The sequence below is a fragment of the Sciurus vulgaris genome, assembly GCF_902686455.1.
Source record: "Sciurus vulgaris genome assembly, chromosome: 7".
Taxonomy (NCBI): domain Eukaryota; kingdom Metazoa; phylum Chordata; class Mammalia; order Rodentia; family Sciuridae; genus Sciurus; species Sciurus vulgaris.
Window position 1 is genome coordinate 11,766,694 of NC_136467.1, and position 22,893 is coordinate 11,789,586.

The following is a 22,893-nucleotide window of genomic DNA, read 5'->3' on the forward strand; positions in this document are numbered from 1 at the left end:
AGAGAGTGACAAGGTGTAAATTTCCAAAATGTTTGAAATTTCCGTCTGCTGGCTGAGTTCGGATGTGTTGCAATGCATAGAGCGCAGCTCTAGTTAAGGATTTATCTCAGGCTCCAAGCCGCAGGCCAATGAGCGCTGGCGCGGTGAAGGTGAAAGACACAGTCTCCACGGCTAAAGAGCCATCCACATCAATTTGCAGCCGGCTAAGTGGCATCAGCGGTGGGAGAGCTATTTACACTCCCTTCCCGGCCGAGAATTATGGTGCTGTAACCAGGAGGGAAGCGAGGGGAATTGAAGGGGCTGCTCAGAAATATAATGGTCATTTATGGCTAAAGTACCCCCATAACAGTAGGCCCTTGCGCTCGTCTGCAGAATACTTGAAGAATTTGCAATGAAATGTACACACACAAAACACAGCTCCCCTGGAGACCTTCTGCAACATGCCCATTCATACTGAAGCATGGGATGGCATTTGCTTTGCTTATCCAATGGGACAAAGCCGAAGGACCTTCCTGGAGTTTGTCCTCGCTTGCACAAACGCTGACAGAGAGGCTCGACCCATTACTGACAGCTAGATTCTCACCATCTCACGAGCAAAACAGGGAAAAAGAGAGAGAAAACGGGGAGGAAAATAATTAGACAACATTTATCATGCAATTCATGAAAGTGCTGTTTTGCAGCAATGTAAATTATAGTATTACATTATCAAGGTAATAATTTGTTTTTGTGACAAGAAATCACACCATCATGTGTTGTATCTGTATTATTTTTTAAATTAGGCTTTTTAATTACAGAGATAAATTATGTATGTAAGGGTCCCACTTGGAGAATTTCATACCACTTGTCATGGAAGATCTTATGAAGTGTTGGATTCTGTCCCCCTCATATCTCCATGTTCCCGGTAGTAAGAATTAACAGCTTCCTTGGCAACCAGGCTGCCCTGTGGTTTGCTCCCATAGTCTCCAGTCTGTTTCACCAGGGACAAGCCTGTTCAGTTCCAGGAGTAAGGTCACCTCTGGGTCACCCCTGCAGCTCTGCCCAGCTCTGCTCCCAAGGGAAACCGTTCACACTGGGAAAGATACTAGGAGGGCTGCCCCTTTTGCTTGATTTGGTGTGCCCTGGGAGGAAGTTGCTTTTCCCTCTCAATTAGAACTCCCTGAAGATTCACAAAGGTCACCGAGATCAAAACCATGAAGCTGATCTGAAGTCAAGTTTACCAATATAGGGAGTTCTCTCAGTCTGCTGTGTTTGGGCTCAGCAGACATTTGGGAAGCAATCACAAATCCTTCCAGGGTAAATCATCTCCCTGGGTTTCAGTTTCTTTCTATTTATTTATTTATTTATTTATTTATTTTTACAGGCTGCATTTTGATTCATTGTACCCAAATGGGGTACATTATTTTGTTTCTATGGTTGCGCCTGATGTAGACTCATCCCTCATCATACATGTACATAGGGAATGATGTCTGTCTCATTCCACCATGTTTCATACCTCCCTCCCTCTCATTTCCCTCTACATAATCTAAAGTTCCTCCATTCTTCTCTCACCCCCGCCCCCCAACCCCCATTATACATTATCATCCACTTATCAGGGAAAACATTTGGCCTTTGGTTTTTTGGGATTGGCTTATTTCACTTAACATGATATTCTCCAGTTCCATCCATTTATCTGCAAATGCCATAATATTAGTTTCTTAACCTAAAAAAGAAAGACAACAGTCCTTCTTGTGAAGCATGGACATTAAATGAAGTAATGTGTATGAAAGACCAGTACAGGGTCTGGGACATACTAAGTCTTGGAACAGGAGAGTAGTTATTCCTATCACTTGGTTTCAAAGCAATGATTTAGAGACCAGTTTCAATCAGAAGTTCTTCGGGTTTTGATTTTCAAATGTCCCCCATCAGCTTCACTTCTGTTCCTGATGCTGTTTACCAGGAGAGAATGAGTTTAACAATGCCCCATTCTTTGAGCCAAGCAAGAAAGAGTGATGTTTTTGGGACGTGTAAGCCAGTGAAGTGTCCTGAGCTTTCCTTTCCATCATTAGCTGGTGGCGGCAGACACCGATTCCACCTGTGTGTACCATCTCATCGTTGTCTTCTTCTGTACCTGGGGTTTCGGTGCCCTGCTGGCAAGGAGCAGAACAATGGAGAGATAGCCCCCAAAGACGATTCCAGAGGGAAGAGTGTGTCTGAAAAGGCAGCTTGTAGCTCATGCAGCACCTACTTGCCTGATTTATGTTGTTTTTGCCAATCCTGCCTTTGAAACCTTTGCCTGAACTTCTCAAAATGCATGACTTTTGAAGAAATATTGAAGGATGGGATAGCCCATCAGATGGTAAAATTTACTTCTTCCTCTGCCAAATTTGCTTCCAGTTAAGCAAAAAAATGAAGAACACCTTTTTCTTTCTTTTTCATGTATTTTCTAATAAATAAAACCTCCTCAAAATTATTAAGAGACATATCATTGCCAGGAAGAGGGGAAGGAAAAAGATAAAACAGCACTAAAACATAATCCAAAGAAAGCTTACATTTTCAAAATACAGAGTAGCTTTGGGTCTGTAAATGTACGTATAATGGAGGAACTTATATCACAAGAAGAGGCATTCGACAAATTAAGTGTAATTAAATGAGGAACTGAGTAGGAGGTGAAAGACAAAATGGGTAAAAATTCTCATGCTTCATGTCTGTTTTTATGCCAATACCATGCTGCTTTGGTTACTGGAGCTCTGTTGTATAATTTTGAGATCGAGTATTGCGATGCCTCCGGCATCACTGGTATTGATCAGGATTGGTTCGGCTATTCTGGTTCTCCATTCTTCTACATGGATTTAGGACTGTTCTCTAGTTATGTGAAGAAACATTGGTATTTTGATGGGGATTGCGCTGAATCTGCAGATCACTCTTGGTAACAGGACCATTTTGACAATGTAAATTCTGCCTAAGAACATGGGAGGTCTTTCCATCTCCTAAGGTCGATTTCTTTCTTCAGTGTTCTATAATTTCCAAAGAGCTCTTTCATCTCTTTGGTTATATTTATTCCCAGTGTTTTATTTATTTATTTATAAGACTATTGTAAATGGAATTGTTTTCTTCATTCCTTTCTCAGCAAGTGTCTCATACTTGGTTTTCAAATAAGAACAAAACCTGAGAGTAATTGTCAGTGAAGAATGGGAAGAGAATGATCTTTCCTTGTTTTCTGTGTCAGAGTTTCATTGCCAAGGAGAAGAGAGGCCGTATCCTCCTGTGTAACCAGCAGAATTATTGCAGTATTAGAACCGAGGTCGAAATGGAGCTCCTGTACCCAGAGAAAAGGCTTAAAGAGTGGGCCAGGCTTCACCAGGGAATTACAAAGAGGAGAGGAAGATACAAAAGACGTGAGGAAATAAAACTGACCAAGTTGTGCCTGGAAGGAACTCCCACCACCTAATTCCAAGATGACCACTAAACTCCCATCCTTCAGAAGTAAGCGTGAATGTAGGCTGATTTGCTGTTATGGGCTCAAGGATCTGAACAAGACAGACATTAAAACAAAATCTGTTTCCTAAAGATTTTACCTCGATTTTTTTATATAGCTCTCTAATCACTGACCTTGAATTCACTCCTATATATTAATGCCAGTGTTTAAATCGCCCTTATGTTATATTTTACATTAAATCATTAATCATATCATCACGTCAAGCCAATTCATACCTTCATTTTAGAGTCAAATGTCATAGGAATTTACTGTGTGTACATTCCTCAAGAGCAAACACGCCTCTCCATCCTGAAGTGTTTGCATGCTACCAGGACATTATCACTTTATAGTATTATGGTTTTTGTTTAAAGCATTTAATTTAAAAAAAATGTTCTGTAATAAACATCTGTTTCCATGTGTAAAAAAAATCTGTGCCCTTAGTAATGATGAGATAAAGATTCTAGCCAGCAGTCACGTGTGCACCTATGGCCTTCTTACATCATTTCCCACCCATCTCTTCTGAAGGCCCAAGGCCAAAGCCGACTGCTGCCTGTTTTTGCACTCCTTTTGAGCTAAAATTCAAGTTTCAGTGTCCGAAATTTAGTTTTCTTGGGCTTGGTCATGGCCACCTCTGAGGATCTTGGCCTGCTTCCTTCCCCCAAAGCAGGCTTAGGTAGGTGTGACAGAGACCAGATGACCTACAAAGCCTAAGATGTTTACTGCTTGGCCCTCAACAGAGAGCTTGATGACTTCTGGTCTAGAAAAAGGTACAGACTTCTGAATCAGGAACATCAGAGTCCATTTCCAGCTCTGTCACCACCACACTACTGTCACATCTGGAGCAAATGAATCTCTGCGTCTGAGCTTCCTGGGTGCAAGCCAAGGGTCAGCGGCGTACTGGGTACTCGAGAGTGGATCCAGCCTCCCCTGCCTTCTTCCCCCTCTCAAAGCAAGCAGTCCTCCAACTCTTGTCTTGACACTCCTCTCTAGAATTTCTCCCTCAGAATTTCTACCCTTCCTATGGTAACCCCACCTTGAGGCCAGTGGTTTCCCCATCTATATTTCCAGTCCTCCTCTAGCTTCTTTACAGAATGTTCCCACTTTCTCTGGGATATTTCCACTTGGACATCCTATGAGCACCTCAACTTCAACTTCTACCAAAGCAAATAAACACAGCTTCCCTCTTCCAAAACTACGGACCCATAAATAAGAGAACCACGAGAAACTTAAGAACTTATCTTAGTGTGGACATTTTGGACTGTCCCCAAATTCTTGTAGTCATCTTGATGATGCAAGAAGCTTGAAGACACATCTCACTCTTCTCTACCACACCTTCCAGTTCTGCCCCTTGGGATTAGCCAACTGGCTCCTGACCAACTGGCTGCTCCAGCTCCCAAGCACTCCTAGATTAATCTGCCACAAAGAAACACAGTTGGGGTCATATAATTCTCCTTGAAACCCTTCTAGAATTCTCTAGTGGGCCTCAGATCAACTCCAAAATCCCTTAGCCTGGTATCAAATATTCCTATCAATTTCTCACAACCTACTTCTTCACCCTCCTCTCCTCCTGCTGTCCATTGGCTCCATGCTTCTGTCCAACTTGACTGTCACTTTTCCCAGAGTTGTCCCTCCCCTTCCCCCAATGCCCAGTCTATCCCATCTCCTTGAATGCTTTTTATTTCAACATGACCCAAACCTACCAATCCTTCAGAATTCTGATTAATTGTCATCACATCTGTGAAATTTCCCTGATCTTTTGAAGTCCCAGGTAATCTCTCTGAAATTCCCTCTCTGAAATCTCAAAGTTGATTTGCTCTCTTACAGCATTTGCCGTCTTCTCTCTTGAATTATAATCCCATGTTCATAGGTTGCATTTATAGATAGGAGCAATATATTACTGAAAGTCAAAGTGACTTCAAACTCCTGCAGTTCCTCAGCTGTAAAACCCTTGGCAAGTTACCTAGCGTCTCTCGTCTCAGTTTCTTTACCTGTACAATGGGTACACTCGTGCCTCGCACATCACGTATTGGGGGGATTCAGTGAGGTAAAGTGCAGAAGACACTTGGCACAAGAATCTGCCATAGAAAGGTAGATTTTTTTTTTATTTTACTTACCTCCTAAAGTTATGTGTCTACCTGAGTAGAGCATCAAGCAACTGAGGATAAATCTGTGTTTTATTCGTGACAGAATCTTCCCTGAAAATGACTTTAAGGTAGGTTCTCAAAAAAATTTGCTCTAATTAATTGATAATGATGTGATTTTAACCCAATACAAAATGGTGTTTATATGAAGTCTGGAACATAGGTTAGAATAAAAATGAGTAGCTGTGGACATATAACATTGAAAATCATTTAGCAGTATTGTGTGGATAAAGGTAAGGATATTAATTCTTTCTGATTTCATGAGTTCACTAATTAACAAATGAAGATACTAGACAGTGAATTAAAGAAATACAATATGACCTTGACAAAAAATTGATTATTAAATTGACCAAAACAGTTTTTCATTGGTAGGACTCAGAAAAGAGCCAAAAGTAAACTGTTGAGCTTCTGGTGATCCATGTGACACTGAAGATCAATAGGTCGCTCAGATCCAGCAGGAATCTTAATGGATACTCTCATGCAGAAAGTGCCTCGTCCCTCGGTCTTAGGGTCATTTTATAAGATTCTGGGGTCACAGCTGTTACAGTTTCTGGGGTCTGTTATTCTCCATTCCAGAAGAAAGGGAGACTGGAAAACTTGATGCTGACTTACGAAGAAGCATTATTTCTTGAATTAAAAGACAGAATTATCTGTTTACCACAGGCTCTCAGAAGAACCTCACACCCAACATTAGCCCGAGGGGCCATTGTCAGACTGATGCATTGTGTGCTTGGAGCAAAACAGTGCAATCCAAACTTCTAGACATGCATTGTGTTGTATGATTGTATGTCTCCTGTAGACCTTATAAATTAGAATTTCACACATTCCAGTTAATTCTTTATGATATTTGGGCTTCTATCAAATATTCTCTGGTTCAGGTTTTGAACCATCCCACTAATGTTCTGCCATTAACTTACTGTTGCTCAGCAACATCCAAGGAGTCTGAAGATGGTACTAGAATTTCCTATATGGACAAGAACTCCCAGGCAAATCTGTCCCATTTTAATCTTCAAGATTTTAACCTTAAATAATTTTTAATGTCTCACTGATAAAAGCAAATGTCTTCCAGTTCTGGAAAGAAGTGCTGTGCTTTGGAAATAACAGGGCCAGGAGCTGGATACCAGGATTCCGGAGCCAGCTCTCAGAGCCATGAATGAGGTGACTGCAGCTAAATTTCTGTGAAGTTTTTTGCGTGGGAAAATGTGCAGAAGTCCAACTGTACCTGTTTAAGAAAAAAGTAAAACAGCTGGGCCCAGTGGTACATGCCTATATCCCAGCAAGTCAGAAGGCTGAGGCAGGAGGATTGTGAGTTTGAGACCAGGCTCAGCAACTTAGCAAGGCCCTGATTCAAAATAAGAAAATAAATAAAGGGCTGGGGATATGGCTCAATGATTCAGTACCACTGGGTTCAATCTCCAACAGCAAAAAAGAAGTGAAACAAAACAGGCATAACTAATTTTTTACATCTTCTGGGCAGACGGGAAGATTCAGGGGTTCATACTGGCTATCAAAGAGCATACTGATATAGAACACAAAGGCTCAGAAATATAACCTGATAATTATAGGTGAAGTTCTTAAGCACACTAAGCCTGGCTCCACAAGAAGCGTTTTATTTGGAATGACCATTTAAGCCTCAAAGCCTACGATTGTAGTCCCATTTTTCATATGAGGAAACAAAGATTCAAAGGAGTCATTTCCCAAGGCCACAGAGCTTCTCAGGGACAAAGTCTAGATTCAAATCAGGATGTAATGCCACACATAATTACCTCTCTTGTTGACAAATATATAACATTTAATAAACACTAAGTTTACATTTAATCAGAAAATACAGATTTCTAATTCCCAAAGCTGCCCACATCCTAGGATTTTATTAAGCAAAAGAGGATTTTTCTATGATCAAAGAGAAAATTATTTGTATCTGAAGCTCTTTCCTGAGAAATAAAACCTCAAATGTGGAGAATTGTTATCAACTGTAAAGACAAAACATATTTTGGAAATGCAGCTTGTTTTTGTAGAACTAGAGACATGATGATTTATTCAGTTGTATCAAAACATAAAATAAGAACACTAGAGCCAATTCTAGTATAAAAATCTCACTCAACCCAAAGGGGTAAAAAGGAAGGCGAGTTAAAGAGTAGTTTAAATTGGATTTAACTCCATTATTATGGTGCTTAACAAACTCTGAAAGTCATCAAGCACAGGACTTTCATGTTAATCATGCATCCTTGCATCTAAAAATACTCACTGCTGCTTCTTAGCACCATGAGGACTGCCTCTTGAAGAAATACTGAAGATGCTTGTTCAGAATTCACATGTCTTGATCAGTGTTTATTCCATTAAGAAGTGAGACTCCTGTTTATCAGAAATGGCCTTCTAAGGGTGTAGATTGTGTCCTTTTTCTCGTTAGAGGCCCTGGGATTATGAACTTTTATTCTTCTGCATTTGAAAAGCAGACAAGCAAATGTTTCCAGCACAGCTAAAGTGATCTCCCTTTCCACACTCTATGCAGATAACAATACCTTCATAATTAAAGCACTATTATTACTATTTAATTGTCTGTTTCATTGTTTAATGAATAGGAACTAGTTAATTACAGAGATGGGGAAAGACAAAGGACAGTTTTCAGATGGGTGAAGTGAAGCTCTAGTTTTTATAACGTTGGCTGCAAATTGCTTTATTTATACTTCTGAACATCAGAATCTAGATTCACACATCCTTGTCCGATTATGAACCTCTTTCGACATGATGCCAAAGTGTGCTTAAGGAAAACTCTCCCCCCAATTTTGCATATTTAAATGATATCGCATTTATCTCTTGATAGGTTATAAGGGGCTATTCTGGATTCGTTTCTCAAACGATTCTGAGAGTCAAAGGGCCAGAGCGTCTTTTCAGCTCCTCTCCAGCAAGGGCAGTTTCCAGGCGAATGAGGTCCAGGACTCACAATGTACACAAAAAGAAGACAGGTGTAGCACTGATAAAACTCATCCTGACAGCCTCCACGATGGGGCTTAAACCTCCCTGTGGCTCTCTGTCCCCTACAGAGGATCTGGACCTTGATGTAGAATGAATTCTCCTTACTGCCTCTGCCTCAAAGGCACAGAATTATGCATGTGTATTTTTACGACTGTGGGTCTCAAATGGAATGACATCTTCACTTTTCAGGTTTTGAAAGCATTTGTACATTTCTCATTTTATTTGATCATTTCAGCCCATGAAAGATCTTGTGCAGGTATTATGTACATCATACAAATTAGGAAATGGGCCAAAGAGGTTGAGTAGCCTGACTTGACCTTGTGGCTTAGCAATGATAACAGATGGCTCTCCAAGCCTTCTAGAAAGATGGGTAATAAAGGAGTTATCATAAAGGAGTTATCAATGTGACTTTGATCATTGATGTTAATGATTTGCCAAACCTACAAAATGGGGGACAACAGGTCACAGTGTTCCTACTTTGTGAACTTACTCATCATAGTGTAGAGAGGTAATGAGCATCATCTTGTGTGGTATATATAAAACTTGATGAAATTTGGAAACTCTTCTCAATGCAAAATGTTCTCTAGTGGAGACCTATCCCAAAATAAAAATATCGAAGCTGAATTTTCTATCTAACTCAGTATTTGAGTACAGATTCTACTTGTGGATAAGAGGTGGGAAGTTAAGTAGCAGTCCTCAAATTTGGGGGGAAATACTAATTTTACTATACAGGGATAAGCAATTCCAATAGGGTGAAATCATGCTTCTCAACTTATTTCCCTTGGTGACATGATAGCAATGTCATCAATAAATACAAACACCCAAACTCCTTTGCTGTCTGCCACCCCTGCCCAGCATACCCTTTACTTATGCATCAGAATCTTCTAAGTGAGTAAAAGCCAAGGAAGGTCTGGAAAACAATCCAATACTGAAATAAGGACTGATGAAGCTGGAGTTTCTTAAATGAGAATCTTGCATATTGTCAATGTCATTAATGCAAATTTCTTTTTAGCAGCAACATCTCAGTGAACGTATCTGAAGTTTTGGGTCTCTAGTATTGATCTCCACGGGTTTTTCATCTGACATTTTCTTGGAACTAATACTTTTTTTGTGCTTAATATTGATTTTAATATCTTTCTTCATCGTTAAAATGTTTGGTGTTGTGTTTTTATGTGTAATAGAAAGTATTAAACTATAGGTTTCACATTGATTCTGCTCCAAACCTGCCAAATGTTATGTGTAAAAAGTATATTTCTATGCATTTTCACTTCCTCTGCCCTGACCCATTCTATTAAACAGCAGAAGTTCAGAAGTGATGTTTTCTAGGAATCCTTTGAATCAGAGAAGAGGCGAAAACTTAGTTCTGCAGTTTTCTTTAGTGATCAGAAGATTAAAATAAAATTTTGATAACATATTGGCCAATTTTGACACTGCATGAAAGCAATTTTAGTAGCATTATTATAACTTTTATTACACTGTACAGCTCACTTATTGTATCCTACATACAATTTAGACAAATAAAATGAATTAACGTATTAGAGATACACTAAGCATACGGAGGTGTAGGGGGCATTAACTGATATTTTTGTTTAATGATATGATTATGTGTCTCAAATATATGTCCCCTAAAAGTTGATGTTTCTGATTATAGGATTTCTTGTAACCCAGTCATATCTCCCATTACCAATTTGTTCATCTCTATCGCCCAAAGCACAGGAATATTGACTCTGTCAACTCAAGATTTCAAAGCAGAGGAAAGGTTCTCTGTTTCCAGTTACTCTACCTGCTGCATCTTTGCTTCCTTGACTATTCTAAAAATGTTACCAAGGTGCTTGGTGATAAGTGGTCTTTAATGGGCAGCAACCTGTTGGAATATGATGAGAGACATAGAGCCAAGTAAATTCAGAGAACAGATGGCATTTAGGTATAGGACAAGCTGGGGGAGATCCCAATTCCAGCAAAAGGAGAAGCAAGGGAGATAGGCAACATCAAAGAGAACTGACAAGAGCCACCCAAAGAGAATGAGGGGTACCAGGCCATCTATAAGCTAAGATGTGAGAAGGAGAGGAAGTCAGTGCTTTAGTTTGCTGGGACTGGAATACAAAGCAACACAGTAGAAGACACAGGAGTGAAAGGGGGTTCTCTGTGCTATGCTACTCCAGCTACCCCACCGATTAACGCCCCCACTTGCTTAGAACATATAAGGACACAGACTTAGGGACAGGACAGGTCCTTGGGTGTGGTGAAGGATAAATAAAGCCTGCACTTGGGGATTAAGTGAGGCCACAAGGCTGTGGGAATAGAAAGATCATGTCATCAATAAATACAGCATTCCAGTTTGGTGCCTGGTTGTATGGGAGTCCTTTCTATTTTTCTTCTCATGATTTCATATGAAAAGAAAAGCATTAGTTCACCTGTCTGATTCCAAGGGAAAAAGTCAGGACTAATGAAAGCTAGACTTTTAGAATTAAAAAAATATTTAGTCTAATTTTAGGATAAATTTTAAGGAGTTTTATGACTAAAGTATTTGCTGCCTAAGTATCTTACGGTTCTGAAAGTGGTGACGTTGAAGATGAAGTTAGTAGATGAGGGCTGGAAAAACAGGAATTGGGACTAGAGAAGAAGAAGGAAGAAAGATAACATTAGCAATGCCAGCCTCAGAACCCTGTGAAGTCAGGTGGAGCCTGACATGGGCACTGGAAGAATGATGAGCAAGGCTTGACCTCTGTCCACCTCTGTGGACCGCCAATCAATCGGCAAACTCCCTAAGACAACAAAAGATACTCAACTATAAAGACATGGCTTCTGGCTGTGGGGCCTTATGGTTTAGCTGTAAAGGAAGATTATGTGTGTTTATTTTTAAAAAAAAATAAGTAAACAGCAATCCACTGGAGCAGGAGGAGGGCATTATTAATGGATGATCAATAATTAGTACTGGCACTGCAAAAGTAGAGGCTGAGCTGCAATTTGGGATGAGGAAGATTTCCTAGCATCAAATGTCTGAGGAAAGTAGCTAAACATTGACTAGACATTTTTCTGTAATGCTCTTATGTTATTCTTCTCTTAGAATTCAGACTGATAAGAGTGGAAAGAATGAAGAATAAAAGAAGATAGAAAATTTTAGAATAGCATTGCAACAACTACTGGAGTTAAAATTCTTTTTTAAAAAATTTGGGATCCCAATGCTTTTTGCAAAGTAGGTTAAAATGACAGAGCTAGGTTCCTCTCTCAAATCTTTTCATCCTCAAGCTGGTTCATTGACCCCAGAAGGTATTAACTAACCTTCCTGGCTAATGAGATTAAAAACCAGGAACTGAAGAAATAGTTCAAAATGGCTCAGGACTAACGATGCCCAGGCATTTTGCAAAAGCAAATACAAAAAAAAAAAAAAAATTGAAAGCCTGTTGGGGGATTGAACCCTTAAAGCAAGCCTTAAATAATTTTCAAGAATTATATAATAATGATCAATTAAATAATCCCCATAAAGGTCTAGTGAAAACAGAATTTAAAAAAAAAAACTACAACACACATGAAAGACAAAGGCATATAAACAAGAATCAAGAGAAATAACACCCAACTCAAACCTGAAAAGACAATAAATATTGAAATTATCAGACACAGAACAAAAAGCACATACAAAAAGCAATTATGTCTTAGGAATTACAAGATGCAATTTAAAATATAACCAGAGGAAGAAACCATAAATTTAACCCATGAGAACTAAAAAAATAACCCATAAAACTTTCAGGAATGAAAAGATAAAATACAAATAACAACATAATAAAGTAGGAATAATATTTTATAGTTGAAAGTATATAAAGAAAAAATATAATGAAATGTATAATTTGTTATGAAAATATAAAAATTGAGGTTAAAACATCCATTGATTTTTTTTTGTTTGTGTATACTGTTAGTTTCTGCTTTTTTGAATTTTATTTTTTAATTATTTATTTATTTTAATTAAAAATCATAAATTTACATAGGGCAATATTGTTTGATTCATTGTTATTTTTTTCCCTTCCCCCCCCCACCCCTCCCACCCCTCTTTTCCCTCTATACAGTCCTTCCTCCATTCTTGATTTTTAGAACAGGATAGATTCTGCTGAAGAGATAATTAAAGAACTGGAAGACAGATCTGAAGGAATTACTGAGAATGTAGCAGCCCAGGGAGATGACCAAGATGGAAACTGGGAAAGAAAGGTTAAAAGTTATAAATAATGAGGTGGTTTAAAACATCTTTATGCAGAATTATAGGGGAAAAAGAATTGGAGAAATGGAGGAACAGCAATGTTCAAACACAAAACTCGCTGAGGAATTTTTTATAATTGATGAAAGATATAGCATATATTATTCATTAGGTACCATAAAAACCAAGTAGGAGGGATAAAAAATGAATCTAACCTAGCTGCATTCAAATAAAACAATAAAATGGAAGACAAAACATGAAGAAAGCATCTTAATAGTTGTCAGAAAGAATAAATCCCATATAAAAACAGAAAATTTTATAACCTAAGTTGACAAGCTATTCTTCTTTCACATTTTGAAGATATTATTCTATTGCCTTATGGTTTTAACTCTTTCTTTCAGAAAAAAAAAGGTATATGTGTAAATTCCTTGTACTATTTTTTTAGAATCAGCATATATTATTAATTTTATCATGAGTTTTTATTCTCAAGAAAATGGGAAACGAATGGATTGGATATAACAGACAGGATTCTTAGAGGAAAATATACTCACTCAAAAATGTATTTAGAAAAGAAAAAAGCTTAAATTCAATGAGCTAAGTACATCATATAAAATAGGCAAAGAAGTAGAAGAGTAGAAGGAATTTTCTTAAAAAATGCAAAAATTAATTACTCAGAAACGTAAAATACAGTAGAAAGAATAATTCAGGAAAAAGTAGTTTAAAAAAAAGACAAAAATTAAGAAAGGCTTGGCCAAGTCCAATTAAGAAAAACAAAGATAGAACAAATTAATACTAGGAAGGGAATGTATGATCAGTTGTGAAGAATGGAGCAAGACTAAGAACAGTGAGATTTGAAAGGTGGTAACAACAGTGATGTAGTGACGGCTCGCACTCATTGGCTGTTGGATAGCTTAGGCTCACTCTAACAGCTTTATATTCAGTATCTGTCATTTCATTCAGTTCTCTTGACAGTTTCCTGAGGTGGATATTTTTTTGCGAGACTTTTTTTTAATATATTTGTACCAATGTATTTGAAAACAGAGAAATTTAACAAATTTTTAGAAAAAAAAAGTTAGTAAAACTGTCTAAAAAAGAAATTAAAGGGCTGGGGTTGTAGCTCAATGGTAGAGCACTTACCTGGCACATGTGAGACCCTGAGTTGGATCCTCAACCTCACCTATAAATAAATAAATAAAATAAAGGTCCATCAACAACTAAAAAAAAAATTAAAAAATTAAAAAGCCTTAAGTTATATAACAAAGAACTTGAACATTTAGTTAAACTTATTTTACTATACAAATGAAAAAAATATTTCATTTTAAATAAGCTCTTCTATATATTGAGCTCAAATATTCTAAAGCTCAATTATCATTTCGTAAATGCCAGCCTAAAACATCCCAATATAGTTTACTAAATACTATGATACCCATACAAACAACATAAGAAAGAAAAATCAAAAGTTGCTTTCACTCATAAATACAGCTGCAAATATTCTGAATGAAATACAACCAAATTGAAGCTACCCAGGTAGCAAAGTTAATACAGCATACCTAAATTGAATTTATGCCAGGAATAAAGGGTTAAGAGGAATAAATCTATTAATGGAATACATCACATTAGCAACTCACAGGTTAAAAAAAATGCAGTAAAAGAGACGCATCAAAGACAGATCACACATCATATATCTTATGAAAACCACTGAAAGATAGACATTGTCCTCATTTTACCAGTAGGTAAATCAATAATAACTGATAATAAAAATTGATGACTTTATAAACTACTTGGTTTTTTTTATTAAGAATTGTGCTAAGTAATTTGTAACTATTGTTTTATCCTCATTATAATCCTATCTGCTATGCACTATTATGATCCACATGACATAGCCCAATTATTTTTGTAGTCAGTTTTCACAAACTGAGTCTGAGGCAAGATTGCTCGCGTCCCTTCCCTGTTCAATAATGGAGGATAGCTCCAGCCACTTAATTAAAATAGTGTGTGTTAGTGACACAAAATCTAACACAGAGCAACCTGCACCAAGATATTTTTCATGAGCTTTGGGTTCAATTTGCAACTGTTTCAATTATAAAGAAAAGTTGGACATGTATATTTTTAACAAGTGTATTGGATATCTCACATTTAAAAGATGACAAATTTTACTATTCTTGCCACACTTTAAATATTTCTGCACACTGGATTGTTGATTTCCTTTCATCAAACAAGAGAGGGAGCACTTTGAATTACTCACAAATGTATGTGTGGATTTCATTCCCTTACACTTGTATCCTATATATTCTTTCAGTCCATAAAGTGAATGCTTCCAAATGCAGAATATGAAAGTATTCTACATAATTATTTCAATTAGTATACACTAATATGAATGACAAAAAAAATAAAACTAATATTGTAAAAGCATATAGTGCATGATCCTGAGGACGTTTGCAAGATTTGGAACTCAAAATTTTACTTTAAAGCAAAACAAACGGAAGACTTAGATCTAGCCACACAATTTTTCTGAACCAAGAAGCAATGACTTTATTTCTAGAAATACAACTTAAATGGGTATTTCCATATTTGACAATATTCCCAGGTTATACGGAAACACTGACATTAAAAAATCTTTCGAACATTCTAGAGCTCAAGTTGTGTTTCTAGAAGCCAGCCCAAAGCCTTTCTGCAGTTGTTCCTGTGTGCACCTGTGTGCATGTGTGCGCACATATATTTTCTAAAGTGGTGGCTGATCTTAATGTGCCTACTCCACCTTCTATGTCTGGTGAATGCTTTTATGCTTTCCTTGCTCCTGGGATGTTACCAAGCTTTCAAAATCTTACTTAGGTGATGTGAAGAGTAAAAAAAAAAAAAAAAAAAAAAATGTTATATATACCCTTTGATGGCTGCCCTCATAATGTGCAACACCAAACATCACTTAGGATTTAAGGGCCCATAAAATAGAAAGCTTGCTTAACCCCTTGTCTGCTCAGTGTTCACCAGCTGCAGCACCCGGTAAGATTGGAATTTTATGAGTTTGGAAGCTGAGGTGTGTTAAGCCCTAGCCTCATATATCCATTCTGTTATTATAACCCAGGTCAGGAGTGGCACAGGGTTTTCTTAGCTATTTCTATTTTCTTTGTCTTTGAAACTGTCCCTAAAAATTCCAGTTTCGCAAATCAAAATGCCTACAAACAGATATTTCAGCAAATTAGCAATAGGAAACACAAAATCTTTATTTTCTTTTATGGCACAAAATAAGATGAATACAGTACATTTTCAAAGAAGTCAGAAATGTCAGAAGTAATGACATATTTCTTCTTGAAAATGGTATGAGCAGACTACAGTAAGTTTGGAACTTAAAAAAGGAACAGAAATCAATACTATCATAAGCATGATATAGTATTGTTGTAGCAAGACAGAATGTGCTAGAAGAGGACCTGGGTCTGGATATACCAGGCAAGCCAGCCCTTGAGAAGCACGTAGAATGGTCTAAGAAAAAAGGGGAAGTGACGTGGCTGAATATGCAGATGGGAATCCTAAGCTTAAGAGAGGGTAAATCTTAGTATGCAAGTCACTTCTGCAGCTGGGGTTCCAGGGATTGCTCCATGCATGCTTTGCCCCGCTTCCTGAACTTACAATTTGACTACACAAGGGCTTACATGACCTGAAACTGTTTTGTGTGGCTATTTCAGTTTAAAGAACTATTGCTTCTACTCTGCACAAACTACTAAGTGGTTTCCTGTGATGAGTAAGAGTCAGTGATTACCCCACGGAATGTTTACATTCTTACAGGAGGAATATGAAAACTATAAGAGCATTATAATGAAACACTCAAACATTAAACAGAAATAGTTATAGCTGCCTCAGATAATGCTCATTTATGGTTTATGCAACACTCTGACATACATTACTTTTGTTTGTGCTTCTCAATGTTCCTGCAGAGCAGATAGGGCTTTGGGGCAAAGTGAAGCTCAGAGACAGCAAGAGACCTTTCTAAGGTCACACAGCTTGCAAGCTGCAGAGCAGGAACTAAATGCCACTGCTCTTTGTTCAAGTCCTGTCTTTATTCCATTACAACTACGTGATGAATGTATGCTTCCCCCGTATTTGACATTCAACTCTCTACTGAACCAAGGCACAACCCGGTTCTGACAAGTGAAGAGAGAAAGGCGAAACAAGGGCAGAAGAGAGAGAGAGAGACAGAGACAGAGACAGAGACAGACAGACGGAGACAGGCAGGTAAGGAGACAAAGGGAGACAAAGACACATGAACGAATCCTAAAGTTAGGGTTTTTCACTCATTTTATGTGTAATGAAAAATGCTCCCCCATGGCTGGGATTTCGGGATTTTTAAGTGAAGCATTCTTGTCGAAGGTTGTTTTGCCTGGGACAGTCTGAGCTGGATAATTCTTCTATCTTTTCTCTATTTGTCCATAGACTGAATTCTTTTTATTCTCCAGAGTTTTTATGTCTTGCCCTGGAATTAAGTGGGTGACTGAGATGTGTAAAGTCTTCCAGGGGTTTAAGAATTCATATTCCTGTTTTGAAATTCCAGAGCTGTATACTCTAAATATTGAAAATTTCAGAAGAACCATCAATTGTTAAAGGTTATGATTCCCATAGCCTGTTTATAAGATCAGAAGCTTTGATCATACAAAGTAATTGATGGATATGAAAATTGAGTAATTTACTTTATAAGCTTTTTATTTAATAAATCCATGACTAAAATTAGAAATTGTGCAGTACAATATTAATGCTTGCAACTTTTAAAGATAATAATAAATAAAACACTGAAAACTCATTTTAATTCTTAAACATTTTAATGAAGAGAATATGCATGCCCCAGTTTTTATTAAATAGATAACAACGTGCTGTGAAAATTGGAATCCATCTTATAAAAAGTGAATTAAATTTCGGATAATGAGTTCTTTTTCTGGAATTTTTTCCCCCTTTTAGGATACCACACAGTGCAGGGAAAAGTCATTTGCAAATGATGCTTTGGATTAGGTATGTCATGTCAGGACCTCAGGTTTAAATGTCATCTTCATGTGTCACAGCTTGGAGAGCATTTCCAGCGTCTTTGTCTTGAAGAATACAGCAGAAGGGAAATTTCCTCAGGTCCTGGATCCCCTAAGAAGTAGCTAACTTCTGGTTGGAATCACTCTCTCAACCAGAACACTGGAGAATGATTTCACTTCCCTTTGGGCTCCACTTCATAATTTCACAGAGCAAGTTTAGGAAGGTCAATGTCAGTGACAATCAGCTTCCTGCCTGGGTCACCATTTTATGACTTCTGGATTTCCATCTATCCACACTACCTGCAATGAGTGTAGTCCTAAGGACCTGAGCAGAAACAGTTGCTGGAACCCAGTGGTGCAGGATGCAGGTGAACCCGGATGTTCCTACAGGAGAGAGATAATGGACAGTTGCAAGTCTCTGCTAATGGTGTGGTCCTGGGAATTTCCTTTCTTTGGCTCAGGTTGATATTTTGCAAATGGCTGGTCAAGCCACAGGCTCTCAACAGGACAATGAGGTAGAACATGAAGGACCAAGTCTTTTTCACTTGTTCTTAGGAAGCAAGAGCAGTCGAAATTCCCCTATATTTTCCTGTTGCTCTTCTTCAGCTAATGTGTATGCCAAGCCACACTTGGAACACAATGGAACACTGTTCCACTAGATTGAAAATTGAACTAAAAATGTATTCAAAATGATAATTTATTGTCCCTCATAGCCAAGATATGGAAAGCTTTACAACTAAATTTGCATTTTTCAGGATTTTTTTTTCCTTCAAGAAATGTGTCTGGACCCAACACAAAATCTAGGTCAAGTCTGAACCATGATGTTACTATACCAAGAACAGATATGTCCCTAAGTGAGCAAATACATTACTTGGAGCAAATCTGTCAATCAAGATTAAAGGAAAAAGAAAAGAAAGAGGTTGATTTAGAAAGTTCTCTAACATGATTGTATCAATTGTTCTGAAAGTAAAATCCTACAAATCGGAGTCATAAGATAACATAAGAGGAAGTTAGGTTCTAATTATGCTTTTAATTTGCATGGCAAATAAAAAGAAATGAATCACTATTAAGATTTTGCTTTGTAACTAACAGAAAGGACACCCGTGTTGGAAGCCTGTTCCCGGCTCGCTGTAGCCATGTTTCCCAGTTAGTGGCACAGGCTATTTTCTGGAAGGATGACCCACAGAAGAGAATATGCATGTACACCTTCCTCTTCATGTCAGTCTTGATTGCTGCTCTTTCTGTGCCCAGACAGTGTTACAAACCAGAAAATTTTAAGCACATCAGGTATAAATGCAGTTTGGGGTCAAGTGATAAAGAACAAAGATCACCAGATTATCACATGGCTGCCTCCAAAGTGATTGAATTACACAGTATCAGAATACGCTGTCCTGCTCTTAGGTGGTTAATAGTTAGCAACCCTTTTGGTGACAAAGAAGAGCATGAAAGAGAAAGAATGCTGCTAATTAAAACGTCAATACCATTCTTTTTATGGATTTGTTACATACAACAGGAGAATAACTAGACATCAAACTCGACACCCAGATATTTTGTCAATACTTTTTGGCTCACTAAAAAATGAGGTGATATTTTGGTGATTAATTTTTGACTTGATTTAGCCAATATTTTCACTGGCCTGACAAAACTTCCAAGTCAAAATGTCCAGAGAGAATAACAGTATATATATATATTGCCTTTGCAGTTTAAAATTCGGATTGTCAGATTCAGAGAGTAAGGCAAGCCTGCTGTTCTCTATGACTCGTTTTCCCACTCTGCTCGTTCAAAGTGTCTAATTAGCAGCTACACTTATTTCTCATTGCCTTTAGCTCCTCAATCAAGGATTTCTGCAGAAGGAACCCTGCTGCTGGTGCTAGAATTAAAAAAAATCATGAAACTCATATTCATGCAATCAGCCTACAAATGCCACCCCTTCATCACCAAGGGAGAATAGGATGATTTTCTTCTTTCCTCTTCTGCACACACTTCTAAGACTGTCTTTATGTTACTGCTCCCCTTTATGTATGATCTTGGCAATTCCTGTGTCAGAGTGGGCATACGAGAGAAGACAGAAAAAAGGAAAAAAAAAAATTGAAAATCTTTAGGGTCAAGTGAATTTAAGTCTGGAAAGATAGGCAAATATTTTTCTTTTTGTGAAGAATATCTGAATTCTGTAAAAACATAAAATATATTTTCAATAAAGACCTTAGACTGAAAGAGATAAGCACAATTTATATTGGTTAAATAGCCAATTGGTTATTTCAGCTAATGCATTTTAAAAATAGGCCAAAGAGATTCATTCATTCAACAATAGTGGGTTCCAATGCATCAGGCATCTAACTAAGCACTGAGGACTCAAGAGTGAGCAGGATGTGATCCCTGCATCCAGGAGTTTTTAGCAGAGACAGATGGGAAGCAGACAATTAACAAGTGCAGTGTCACCAAAAACAATATTTTGGGAGACACAGGAAAGACTAGAAATTTCCTAATAGGATTGACATCATGTGTATGACCTACATGATGAGGAAAACTCAGAAATGCAGAGGAGGAGTGCTTCAGAATGGTAGAAAAAGAACTTTTGAAGATTCACTCCTTCATTAAAGCAAGAGCACCTGAAAAAAATGGTCAAAGTTTGCTTTTCCAGAGTGCTGGAAATTAACCAAAGGCTTGCAAATACCCAAGGAGTATTATTCAAGATAAACAGGTGAAGCCAGGTACTGTGGCCTATGCCTATAATCTCAGGGGTTCAAGAGACTGAGGCAGAGGATCCCAAGTTCAAAGCCAGCCTCAGCAAAAATCAAGATGCTAAGCACCTCAGTGAGACCCTGTCTCTAAATAAAATACAAAATAGGGCTGGGGATGTGGCTCAGTGGTTGAGTATCCCTGAGTTCAGTCCCTAGTACCCCCTGTCCCCACCAAAAAAGAAAGAAAAAACAGCTGAATGTCCGTAGGAACAGCAGAGGCTATGGTGTTTTAACATGTTTTATCCCTGTCCTTTCTCACTGAATCATGCAGTAGCTCAACTGTGAGAGCTGCGACCAGCAGCCCACCCTCCATTGGGTGGGGGCAGAACAGGTTTGGAGTTCCCCAAACACCTCATACTCAGAGGACTCTATTTAACATGAATGGTAGCCTCCGAAAAGTCCATTTTCAGAACTTGTCTTTATTGCACTTGACAATAAATGCTTGCAGCATGAGCAAGCATTTGTAGAGAACAATTAGCAGCAATTGTTTAACATCACAACTGCCCAAGGTAGTGATTCCAGTTGGAACTAATAAAAAACTGATCAAACATTCAGGAAAAAAAAAAAAAAAAAAAAAAAAACTAAGAAATGAGATGTTCAGAGAGAATTTGGAAAAACCTCAACCTTTCAATCCCCAGCATCACAATAAGAAACAAAACAAAACAAAACAAAACTCCAACATATTCCTGGAAAGGTAAAGAACAGGCACACACAGTACTGTGTATAGTCCAGTAAAGAGCAGTGAAGGTCCTGACTGCTCTTCTCTGCCTTATCAGGAGGCTCTGTGGAGACTGGAAGTGGGAGCCATGGAAGATTTGTCAGCCGCTTACAAGAGCATTACAGGCACATCCCACCAGCTGCACACACAGTGCTCCCCGCTATGTCCAGGACAGACTTAATGATTCTGTATATTATCTGATCACAAGACTAACCAAGGACAGACATCCATAGCTGCAAATGACGAAAATACAGAGTAAACAGGCTCAGTTCTGGGAATTCATTAAGCAAAAAAGTCATAGAACAAATAAAAACTTACAGAATAGTGGGTAGAAGTTGATTGGAATTCCAGGCTTGTTATATTAGAGAGCTTGGAATGTAATATAACTCAGTTTTCAACAAAATTGATTGAATATAAAGTCAATTCTCAACAAAAAATTTATGAGAGTGTAAAAAATATAGGAAAATATGACACAGAGATAGGAAAAGAGTCTGGTCAACAAAAAAATATCCCTGAGAACATGTAAATATTGAACGTACTAAGCAGAGACTTTAAATCAGCTAATAAAATAAAATTATGGTCAGAGAATTAAAGAAAAAATGTGCAAAAAATTAAAGAGAAGTCTGAGAATTGAGAATTTTATTTCACCAAGTAGAGGACATCATTGAAAAGATAGAAACTATCAAAAAAAAAAAAAAAAAAAAAAAAAACCTAAAGTTGAAAATTCTAATAACAAGAGAAACAGAAAATACAGAAAGACCATCTCAAGAAATAAGGAGCAAAACTTCTAAAATTTGATGGAAAAAAATTGTGAATCTGGGCATCTGATAAGCATAGCATATTCCAAGTAGAATAAACTAAAAAAAAAAAAAAAACCAACACTCACAAACCTCTACCAAAAACAGAGAGAAAAATATTTAAAACAACAAGAAAAAAAAAAATGGTCCTTCACACCCAGGAGATTTCTCATCAGAAACAATGGTGGCCAGAGGCAGTGGGAATAGATGTCCAAAGTGCTGAGAGATGCAGATGTTCAACCAATAATTCTATACCCAGCACAGCTTACCTTCAAGTGTGAAAGGGAAACCAAGATAGTCCCAGATAAACAAAACCTGGGAGAATTCCTCACTGGCAGACATGCCCTACAAGAAATAATAGAATCCTTCAATCTGAAATGAAAGAGAGTAAAGAATAATTAGAACACACTCTAAAGAAAGGATGGAGATCATGAAGGTGAGCACTCGAGTAAATAAAGACATTTCAAAAAGTAGTTTCACCTTTTGTCTTTTCTTCTGCCTGATTTGAAAAATACACAGTATTCATAAAACTGTGCTGACGAGCGTGTGTGCAGAAAAATGTGATTTGTTTGAAAAATAAGAGTGCCGCAGAGGAAGGAGGGGCACAGCTGGGCAGTGACACAGGTTCTGTGTACTGTTGAACGAAGCTGTGCTGCTGCCCAGCTGTGCCCCTCCTTTCTCTGCTGCATTGTTATTTTTCAAACAAATTACATTTTATACATGGGTGCTCATCATCCCATCAAAATGGAATGAAATGAGAAATAAATACCAATAGGAAACTTGGGCAATACAAAAATATGAAGAAATTTACAAACACACCTCTCTGCATGGAGAACCTAGAAGCCAGAGGGTGGAGTTGATCCCAGAGGACAGATCC

At 37.8% G+C, this 22,893-nt stretch overlaps 1 pseudogene across 1 annotated transcript in view; it reads left to right on the plus strand.

The window, feature by feature from the left end:
- Nucleotides 1-22,893, plus strand: part of LOC306667016 (putative ATP-dependent RNA helicase DDX23) — a 174,447-nt pseudogene that overhangs the window by 4,457 nt on the left and 147,097 nt on the right. The window contains exon 2 of the transcript in view: nucleotides 81-219. The product of the transcript in view is annotated as a putative ATP-dependent RNA helicase DDX23 (transcript). The remainder of the gene's footprint in view (nucleotides 1-80; nucleotides 220-22,893) is intronic.